Source organism: Palaemon carinicauda, chromosome 8, assembly GCF_036898095.1.
Source record: "Palaemon carinicauda isolate YSFRI2023 chromosome 8, ASM3689809v2, whole genome shotgun sequence".
Taxonomy (NCBI): Eukaryota; Metazoa; Arthropoda; class Malacostraca; order Decapoda; family Palaemonidae; genus Palaemon; species Palaemon carinicauda.
Genome location: NC_090732.1, coordinates 138926932 through 138938065, shown reverse-complemented (window position 1 = coordinate 138938065; position 11134 = coordinate 138926932). Strand labels below are relative to the sequence as shown.

General features: G+C 42.7%; 1 protein-coding gene across 2 annotated transcripts in view; it reads left to right on the top strand.

Annotated features, from left to right (window-relative positions):
* The first annotated feature begins 10761 nt into the window (after nt 1-10761).
* The window catches only part of LOC137645976 (protein bric-a-brac 1-like), a 93149-nt gene continuing 92776 nt past the window's right edge, over nt 10762-11134 (top strand). The window contains exon 1 of one of the 2 annotated variants that reach the window (XM_068379071.1): nt 10762-10844. The gene's annotated coding sequence lies outside the window, so the exon portion shown is untranslated. Of the gene's footprint in view, nt 10845-10927; nt 10951-11134 lie in introns of those variants that run through there. The other variant, XM_068379076.1, reaches the window with a different exon arrangement.

Below are 11134 nucleotides of genomic sequence, written 5' to 3'. Positions count from 1 at the left end.
TGGGTAATTTTTTTTACATTTTATAATCTTTTGACTATTTGTTTTTGCATTAAGGAGTTAATTAAGTAATTGCTTTTGTCACTAGGCTTTCATTCATATATACTTTGAATTTAAAATCAGAAAGAAGTCAAAGGGATACAAATGAGTTGAGCTTTACTAATTTTGTATCCATCAAGATATTGTCATTTTGGATGGTCAAGTTGTTGTAACAAGTTTTGTAAATTCCCTGAAAATGTATACTGCTGTTTAGTTGTCTTCATTGACACCAACTTGTATGATTTATATGCCATTTTTTTGTGCCAATATGATATTTTCCCCAAATACTTGTCTTTTATGTATAATTAGTAGTTTCTGGTTCAGAGAAAAAATTACTAGAATATGAGTGAGAATTAGTTAAGTAATGTATCGGTATTTCAGGGAAGTACTAGAAGTTTATCTCTTAGTAAACACAATGCTGTAGTTGCTCCACTTGGCTGTATTAGAAAAGTTGTGTCTTGTTTATTTTAAAGATACAGTTGAAAATTTCAAGATTTTTTGTTGGAATTTGGTCACTTATTTCTAGAAAGAAACGATCTTTCAAAGGTTCAAGAATAAATCTAATTTCTTCATCTGGATAGGTTTCAGGTAAATTAGTTAATTATAATGCATTCTAAAGTGGAAGTCATGTTTTAATGCAAAAAAATGTGTTTGACTAATGATTTTTAAAAATTTTTAGTTAGTAGCTTTTTTTTTTTTTTTTACTGAGAATTTATGCTTGCATCTTGAACTCAGGCAGTTTCAGTATTGTACCTTATTTGAGATTCTTAAGCTCTATCTCACACTTGACTGTTTTGTAGAATCTCTGTGTATTTGTAGGATGTAAAAGTTCATAGTCAAACCTTCTTTCATAGAGTCATTCCATTTATTCCATCCAGTGCTGTTCTCCAGTCACACCTAGATGTTGAATGTGCTATTTTCTACAGAAGCGCTTAAATTCCAGGCAGAATAGCCTGTTTCCGGAGGTGCTACTGGGATTACAAAGTTATTCTGTTCTATGTGTAAAATGTTCAACTTCTTTTTGCTGTTATACATTTGTATGATTCAGAAAATAAATCAACCTTATCTTTAAGAAGTAAAACAAGTTTGAAAGAAGAGTTTTGAGGGAAAATAATTATTTTGATTATAGCATCTCAGTGATGTTAGTAATATATAATGTTAGTGTGTACATAAAGCAACCACACAGAATAATGACAACTTTGTGACTTATATATGGTGCACAAAAGACAATAAAAAGAAAGGTAATTTTACACATTTTCACTCTCCTTTATCATAGAGAATCTGATTTATGTAGTCTTTTTCCAGATGATTTAAGTTTTTTTTATGTTTAATGCTGTTCACTATTAAATTTCTCTCCAAACTCCCAGACCCCATCTGCAAAGTGACATCAATAGAGAGAAACGTAAAGAGATTTTATCCATATCTTTGGCATTAAGTTGCACAAAACTAAATTATTGAAGTGAAATCTGTTAGAGGATGAAAATATTCCATGTACGCAATTGATATTATTTTGGCCACGGGAGGAAAGGGCATATTTACAGTTATTGGCCATGGCAAAAGGTTATTTCTAGCCCACTGTTCCCTTGCTTGAGGGTACACTCAGGCACACTACAGTATTCTATCTTCTTTCTCTTCCTCTTTTAAAGTTTTGATTCTTTCTATATGAAAGACTTATTTTAATGTTACTGTTCTCAAGATATTTTATTAGTTCATGACTTCTCATGTTGTGCAATTGTTTCCTTGTTTCCTTTCCTAACTGGGCTATTTTTTCCTTTTAAAACATCCATTTTTCCAACTAGGGTTGTAGCTTATATAATAATAATACTGTATATTGGTCCTATATAAAAGCCTTTTCATTGGTATTCTTTGTCTAAAGCTCTAATGGACTTCAAATGGTTATCTTGCTGTGGTAAAAATGAGTGATATCACTTTTGACATGTACAGATTTATTAGGCAAGAACTTGAAAACTTTCGTTCATAATGTACTGTACATGTATCTAAGCTTCTGCGTACAGGTGTTGAGCTATTGAAGCTATGGTATACTATGGCTTTGGTAAAAGAATGCAAATGGGTTAGTTCAAATGTTGTTTGAATAGAAGTCTGATAGGGGTAAAAGTTGTGATGGGAGTGTTCATAGGTCATGGTTGAAAAGGAATGAGAGTGAGAGTTTTTGGCAAAGTGCAAAATTACCTTAGTGGGTTGGATAGCACTAAAGGGTAATTTTTCTATATGATTTAAATGCAGATGATGGAAAAGTGATAACTTGGGGGTGAGATTTATAGTTCTGGTATAAATTGAGGTGGAAACTTGTGGAAATGTATTTGGGAGGTGCCTGGTTGTAAGAAGTACAGTGGTTTCCAAAGAAGAATAACAAGAAATATACAATATTGGTTTCTAAATTAGAATATTAAGAAACCTACATCACTGTACTAAATGGAAAATTGGCAAATATTCATAGGTTTTAAGTAGGAGTAGATGGAAGAGAAATTTAATGGATATACAGTACTGGTAACTGCAAGGTGAAGGTCCTGTGGAGTATAGAAGAGTTTTTTGGGCTCAACCCATGTCGTCCTGATGGAAGCTTCCTATAGACAGCTTTCTAAGGGTTATTTAGCTACAGTGATACTCCCAGAGAATTGACCATAGGTCTCCAGAATTCTAACTCCTGGCACGAGTACAGTATCCTTAGAATTTCTCTCAAGGATATCGCGTAATATCGGGATGTATACAGTATCATGATACGACGCATGGCAATCTTCACCCCGAATAGCGTTTTTGCTTCAAGGGGGAAGAGTGGCAAAATTGAAGGGGAGCGCTCATTCCTATTTTGGTAGCAATTTCGCACGGTGTTCTCCCTGTTCATCTAGCGTTCTAGATAGTTTCTTTTGAGGATTTATCATGCATTCTCCAGTATCTTCTGCCTCTGGAAAGTTGAGTATTTAATCTTTAGTGTATAAGTTCTAGTTCCTGCATCACAATGAAATTGGTATACAGTAATTTAATGAGTTTTATTGAGCGTGGCCGGTCACTGGAGGCGCCATTTTGGGCACTGTCATTCGTCATGCATGCTTTATATAATCAGCAGAACGACATTCCCGGTATTTAGCTTTAATGAATTATAGCTATTTAGGCAAAATTATACTAGTGAAGATATGATCATGTATACAACTTTCCTCTTTCTAAATGTGTCGATCGTATACGTCAGTCTCGTTGATATATGTAGCCAAGATCTCGCCCTGTGCTAGGCTAACCTACCCTATGCACTTTAGTATACTTTCATACATTATCCCCGTTTACCCTCTTGTATCGTTTTATCAATTCATCAGGAGATAGTATATCTCCTAGAATTAATTATATAATTCGATACTCATCTCCTTCGGAGATTTTAGGGTAAACCCTCCTTCCCTCTGAGCGCCGCCATAGGCGACAACCCTATCTTGGTCTTGCCATAGAGTAGTACACTCCGGCTTGACTAGGCTAGTGTTTTCTGTCCTCCCCCCCTTGCCGGTGAGTATCCCGGCTTGGTTTTACGACAGTAACTCAGAGTATTCAATCTTTATGCCGACAGCTTGGCTGCTGGGCAAGAAGTCACTCCCCTGCCAGCTTACAGTTGCCGGTATAGGAAGCTTAGCTTCCCTAGTCCGTACATGAAGTGGTAGTATAATGCCACCACCTTCTCCCCTGTGGTCTAGAAGACAAGTCTTGTTTCGGCAGACCCTAGGCTGAAGAATCGACATTCTTCTGCTGCCTAGGATGGCACCGATATTGAAACAAGGTTTCATCTATGTTTGGAAATGGCGGCAATCCTGCCGCCTTCTCCCGACACAACATACAAGACCCTTTCCCTGCTCCTCTCTGTCCTTTAGCGATAGCTTAGCCATCGCATGTCTGTGGCTGTTGTCCTACAATCTTCCCGCTTGCCAGGTAGATCGTGGCGCCAGCCGGGCTCCTACATAGGCGGCTTGATAGCCGCTCCGACTTTTCCCTACGGACGCAAGGCTCCGGGAAGGTTGTACCGGCTGCCGGTAGGAGACCCATTTATCTTTGAGTGTTCTTCAGTCCTCCCTTGGACTGCCATCCACATCACTGAAACCGGCAACAGATCTTGTGGTTGGATGGAAGCTAGAAAGATTCATTCCCCCCTTCCACTTGAACCCTCATTCTCGAGGAAGGCAGTAGGAATAGCATACCTACACCCTTATTTATTGTACTAAAAACTACATTAGTAAGGCAGCCCTTCATTCGATGCTTTCTCTCTCTCTGTTGGCTAGTGCTGTCAGGTATTAACCTCGGTGCCGCCAGATACTAGTCTAGCCGGCTGGACCGATGCCGCCAGATACTAACCTAGCCGGCTGGACCGATGCCACCAGATACTAACCTAGCCGGCTGGACCGATGCCGCCAGGTACTAGCCCAGCCGGCAACATGCCGGCTGAACTACAGTATATACTTATACCGTAGCCAGTATTTCTGTAGTACAGTATAGTACATACTGCAGGCAGAAAACTATAGTACATATTATACAGTAGTTTATATTTCCAACATACCCTGTGTGTCCTTTCACAGTCTATTGTTGAGACCAATTTTATATTGAAGTGAAGTATTCCTTCAATACACTGATAAAGTCATCCATTTATAACTTACCCCACTGATAAAGTCATCCATTTATAACTTACCCCACAATATTAATACTTTTATGAAAGGGTTAGTGCTACTATACACTAATTCTAACACCAGAGGTTAGAATCCTTCTCCTTTGATTTTCCCTTAATAAGGAATTTTTTAACATTAATATTGGGGGAGGTCACAGCAATTGGCTGGACATGAGACACAAGTATGTGTCTTTCCTATTTCCTTTCTAGCTTACTATCTTAAACTACAATGGTCAAGTTACCAAAACATTTATTGCATGTAAATTATTTATCAAGTGTGATAAATAACCGCATACTCATTTAAATTTCCTTCCTTTACAGGAGGAGCCCAAAATGAAGTGTGAGGTGATCTACTGCAACCACAGGAGTAGGAGCTTTTGTGGTCACACTATGTGCAGGACTCATGCCACCTGTGCCATTACCACTGAAACCCTGCGGTACTGGGACCCCCAGAACTGCAACATCTGCTTGGCCATAGTGGTCGAAGGTTTCAACGACCCCAAGTCAGCGGAGTCAAGGGATGCACCAGGAGAAAAGCTTCGCAAGTGGGTATGAGGGTTCCAGAAGAACTCTCCGGGACCATACCTGCCCAACGACAGGATACGCAGCTTGCTGTTCTCCAAAGCGGGTCATGAAGCTGTCGTGCCCCAGACACGACCCGGACCTCCCTGCGTCCAGATTGCACTTGAGGCGGACGTCAGTGAGGCAATGTATGGCATGGGCATCCACCAGGAGGAAAGGATGTCTGAAGTGTCTACGGACAAGGAGAAGGATCTCCTTAGGGACGATCCCGAGGAAGAGTCTACTCTACCTCCCGGAGGAGAAGAAGAAGTCGAGTCATCGGAAGTGGAGGAGTATCTTCCACCCGTGCCGGCACTAGAGCCGACGCCATCTACATCTTCAACTCCTACCCCTCCATTGGATGCCGTGGGCCAGGCAGTTTTGGCTCATATCACTACTCTAATGGAGAATCTTCGCAAAGAGAGCGAAGCTCGCAAGAGAGCTCCGTGAAGTGACACGGACCACTGCCTCCCGAGGGTCTTACAAGCGACCCAGAGTTCAGGACCTGCCAACCTGCTCCGAGACTAATCCCTGGAGGTACGCGGAGTATATGTCGATTACCAACGGCAAACTCTACATCTCAGAGAACATGGGAGCCGTCCCCCTAGACAACATTCAGTTCTGGCCGAGCTTCAACGCCTACCCTGACTGCTTCATTCGACTGGAGCATGAACCAGCGTCAAAGGAGGAGACGGAACCGAAGGAGGTCATGGTTTTCAACCACGACAAGGCACAGGCTCTCTTGTCGAGCACATGGAAGAAGGGGGGTTATACCAACTCGAAAGTGTCTCCATTGAGCAAGAAACACCCTACCTTTCTTGCTCCTGCCTCCAGAGCCTTCCCCTTTACGTCGAAGGCATTCCAGGCTGTTGCCAAGGCAGGCAAACCATGCCCTGCACTTAAGGAGTGTAGGCCTCTGTCGTTAGCCCTGCCCACGGATGAGAAGGAATGGAAGGAGGTCCACTTAACCTTCTCAGTAGGGAAGCTAGATGCAGATATCGCGGGACGGCAGTTCAGCGAGAATCTCCCCAAGCTGTCAGACTTTCTCTTGCATAGGGAGCAAGAGACGAAAGAGAGGCTTGCCACCTCCCTGTCCCTACAGAACTGCATAGAGATGTGTGCAGGCCACAAAAGCACCTCAGACATGCTCACGGTCCTGGCCAAAATGCATATGGCCACCTTAGTGAAGGACCTGTACGCCCCCATGAAGGCTAGGAGAGCATGCAGGGAGTTTGTGTTTGCTGCTGCAACAGTAAAACACGAACCCAGGAAGGTGATTTCTTCCAGCATCTGGGGTAAAGACCTCTTCTCGAGTGAAGTGGTCAAAGAGGTAGTCGAGAAAGCCGCCACGGAGAATAGGAACCTTTCCAGAAGTGAGGCATCTCTTCAAAGAGGAAGTCTTCCCCGGATGCAGGTCCCCAACCTAAACGGAAGTCAAAGAAGTCAAGACTACCCTCTCGACCTGGCCAGGAATATCCCACAGTCACCATGACCGCGATGCCCCAAGTGGTTGCTCAGCCACAGACCACATTACAAGTGGTACCTCAACAGATGGTTGCCCAGTCACCAGCTTTCAACCCAGGGTTTGAGAGCAAACCACTACCTTTCGTCCGAAAGGAAGAGGTTCTCGAAGTGGCTCCTCAAGACACCCCTCCCGAGGCAGGGGAGGACGCGGTCAGGGTGGCAAACCCTCCGGACAACCTAAGCAATGAGATGCTTCAGGTAGGAGGGAGGCTCCAACACTTTCGAGATCGTTGGACCTTCGATCCCTGGACCCACAGCCTATTCAAGAATGGACTAGGATGGAAATGAAACAAGTCTCCACCTTCATTCCCTCAATTCTTCCAACACTCTACCCCCTTACTGGAAGAATATACCTTAGAACTTGACCCAAAAAGGTTATAAGGAAAGCAAAGTCCATCAAATTCCAGGGAAGGCTGTTTTGTGTTCCAAAGAAGGACTAGGACAAACTCAGTGTCATTCTGGACTTGTCGCCACTCAACAAGTTCATCGAGAACAGCAAGTTCAGGATGTTAACCCTTCAACACATAAGGACCCTGTTACCCAAAAGGGCGTACACAGTCTCAATAGACCTGGCAGATGCTTATTGGCACCTCCCAGTCAGCCGCCCCCTCTCCTCCTACTTAGGATTCAAGTTACAGAAGAAAAAGTATGTCTTCAGAGCCATGCCTTTCGGACTAAACATAGCCCCAAGGATCTTCACGAAACTTGCAGACGCAGTCGTACAACAACTACCCCTAGAAGATGTTCAGGTAGCAGCGTACCTGGACGACTGGCTGGTGTTGGCAGCATCCAAGACTGCTTGTCTGCAAGCATCCAAGAAAGTGATCCAGTTCCTGGAACATCTGGGATTCAAGATCAACTTCAAGAAGTCTCGACTCTCTCCAGCTCAAGAGTTTCAATGGCTGGGAATCCATTGGAACTTGGTCACACTGCCTCTCCATTCCTCCAAGGAAGAAGAGACTACTGAAATCGGACAGGATATTAAGACGCCAACAGGAAAGAGTACTGGGCTCTCTCCAGTTTGCAGCAGTAACAGACCCAGTGCTAAGAGCACAGCTAAAAGATGCGTCAGGAGTAGGAGAAGATACGCATCAAACGCTTGAAGAGATCTACAAAGACCGGTACCAACCTTACTACGATCACTTCTCAAGCCGTGGTCGAAGGTCAAGAGCCTAACGAGGACTGTTCCCTTGCAACCACCTCCCCCATCGGTGACCATCCACACGGATGCCTTGACGGAAGGATGGGGAGGTCACTCCCATCAAAGGAAAGCCCAAGGGACTTGGTCATCCCTGTTCAAGACCTTTCACATCAATATTCTAGAGGCCATGGCAGTCCTCTTGACGCTGAAGAAACTATCCCCTCACAGATCAGCCCACATCAGGCTGGTCTTGGTCAGCGAAGTGATAGTGAGATGTCTGAACCCACAAGGCTCGAAATCGCCCCACATCAACCATGTGATGTTAGCCATCTTTCGTTTAGCGAAAAAGATGAGGTGGCACTTATCATCAGTTCACCTACAAGGGTTTCGCAATGTGACAGCGGACGCTCTACCCAGGCTAAAGCCGATACAGTCAGAATGGTCCCTAGATGCAGAGTCATTTTCCTTCATCTTAGAACAAGTCCTGGAACTGCAGATCAACCTCTTCGCGACGAGCGACAACAAGAAACTACCTCGATATGTAGACCCATACGAGGACCCTCTGGCAGAGGCGACGGACGCCATGTCCCTCGATTGGAACAAGTGGACCTGGATTTACCTGTTCCCTCCAACCAATCTCCTGCTGAAGGTCCTCAACAGGCTGAGATCCTTCCGAGGAACGGCAGCTCTAGTGGCTCCCAAGTAGCACAAGAGCAACTGGTTCCCTCTGATAATGGAACTGAAGCTGAGGCTGGTCCCTCTACCGAACCCAGCACTATCTCAACGGGTTCAGAAGTCGACTGTCTTCGCTTCATCACAGAGAACCCAAAACCTTCATCTCATGATTTTCTCGCCTTAGCAGTTAAGAAAAGATTTGGGATCTCAAAAGGCAGTATAGACTTCCTAGAAGAATACAAGTCCAAGTCTAGCGGGAAGAAAATTAGTTTAGCGGCTAGCGGGGGATTTTAGCTTTGAATGAGAAATTTTAGCGGTTTTCTGGATTTTTTTTCCTAAAACATGTTCTCATTAATTGTTATTCCAATCCAATTCACAAAAATCAAATTGCAGTAGAATTTTCGAAACTTGATACTTGTATTTCCAAGTACCAGTTGCTACAAAGTTACCTACTAACATACCATAAAGGTATCACTCATGATTCCTACTGAAGTTTGTTTTATCCTTGTCAACCAACGTTGACTGATTTTTAGTGCAATCGGACCCACGCAAACCAGTCTTTGTAGGTTAAGGTTGACTATCGCGAGGTAGTCGGTTGGCCAGGGCACCAGCCGCCCGTTGAGATACTACCGCTAGAGCTATTGGGTCCTTTGACTGGCCAGACAGTACTACATAGGACCCTTCTCTCTGGTTACGGTTCTTTCCCTTTGCCTACACAGACACCGAATAATCTGGCATATTCTTTACAGATTCTCCTCTGTCCTCATACACCTGACAACACTGAGATTGCCAAATAATTCTTCTTCACCCAAGGGGTTAACTACTGCACTTTAATTGTTTAGTGGCTACTTTCCTCTTGGTAAGGGTAGAACAGACTCTTCAGCTATGGTAAGCAGCTCATCTAGAAGGACACTCCAAAATCAAACCATTGTTCTCTAGTCTTGGGTAGTGCCATAGCCTCTGTACCATGGTCTTTCACTGTCTTGGGTTAGAGTTCTCTGGCTTGAGGGTACACTCGGGCACACTGTTCTATCTAGTTTCTCTTCTTGTTTTGTTAATTTTTTTTTTTTAGTTTATATAGGAAATATTCATTTTGATGTTATTATTCTTAAAATATTTTATTTTTCCCTATTTCCTTTCCTCACTGGGCTATTTTCCCTGTTGGGGCCCCTGGGATTATAGCAATCTTCTTTTCCAACTAGGGTTGTAGCTTAGCATTTAATAATAATAATGTGGTGGATAACGGGGAAGGGGGGGGGGGCTGTGGCACCCTAGCAGTACCAGCTGAACTCGGTTGAGTCCCTACAGGCTGGGAGGAACGTAGAGAGTAGATGTCCCCTTTTTGTTTTGTTTCATTTGTTGATGTCGGCTACCCCTCAAAATTGGGAGAAGTGCCTTGGTATATGTAATAATAATAATAATAAAAATAATAATAATAATAATATAGGCTACGGGTATATTGAATCTAAATTCAAAATGCCTAAGACTCAATATACACAGAAATTTCGAAGGGAGTGGATTCAAGATGAAGATTTAAAACATTGGTTAACTGAAAAAAAATTAGGGAAGTGGTAAAAGTGCCTGATTGTAAATGTCAGTGCATTCTTGTGTCTTATGCGACTTGAAGGCTCACGGGAAAAAAAAGACAAATGCCGTTTCATCCGGTGCAAGACAGTTTATTATACCAATCCAGCCTTTAAGAAAATAAGGTGAAGTTCATATTGCAGAAGGACGCATGCCATTATAATTTATAGCAGAGAATTCTTCTCTGTCAACTTGCGATCACTTGAACGATTTATGCAAAGGATGCTTCACTGATAGCAAAATGCCATCAATTACATCGATTAAGAGACAGAAGTGTAGTATTATCTTACAGAATGTTTTGTATCATTCAAATACAGAGGTTGAAATAATTTTAGCTATATGAGTCTTGTGAAAAATAAGATAAGAAATAGAATGCAGACGAAAATGATGAATGCTGTTCTTGGGATCCGTTCGAGGCTAAAAAGACATGCAAAAACCTACTTTAATTATGAAGTACCACCTGATGTTTTGAATATGATTGTGTTGTGTGATTAATGTAATTAACGATTTTTATTTGTAATATACCTTGGAAAACACTGCCACGGTTATGAGGTGGTTAGATTGTTTACACCTGTAGGAGTTGTCGGAAAAACAATACCGTTGTGACGAGGGAGACAGATCGTTCACAACTTCGCACCTTGACTCTTGAGTTGTCAGGTAGCTGTTGTCCAGGTAGGGTGATTGCCCCGGGGCTCTGAGGTTGTGAATTCGTGGTATGGGTCCTTTTGTTGCTATTCTCCTCATTGGTTGGTGAGTTGCAACTCACCAACAATGTAAGGTGAGTTTTAACTACAAGGCCTATTCCAAGAAAGTATGGCATATAAGATTACAATGGACATGATTAAGCCATTCACCGGTGAAGGAGACGTTGTGTCATGGTTGGAGAAGGTGACCTTAGTGGCTAAGCTACAGAAAATAGTAGACTTAGCCAGTTTTATTCCTTTGTATCTGGAGGGTGATGC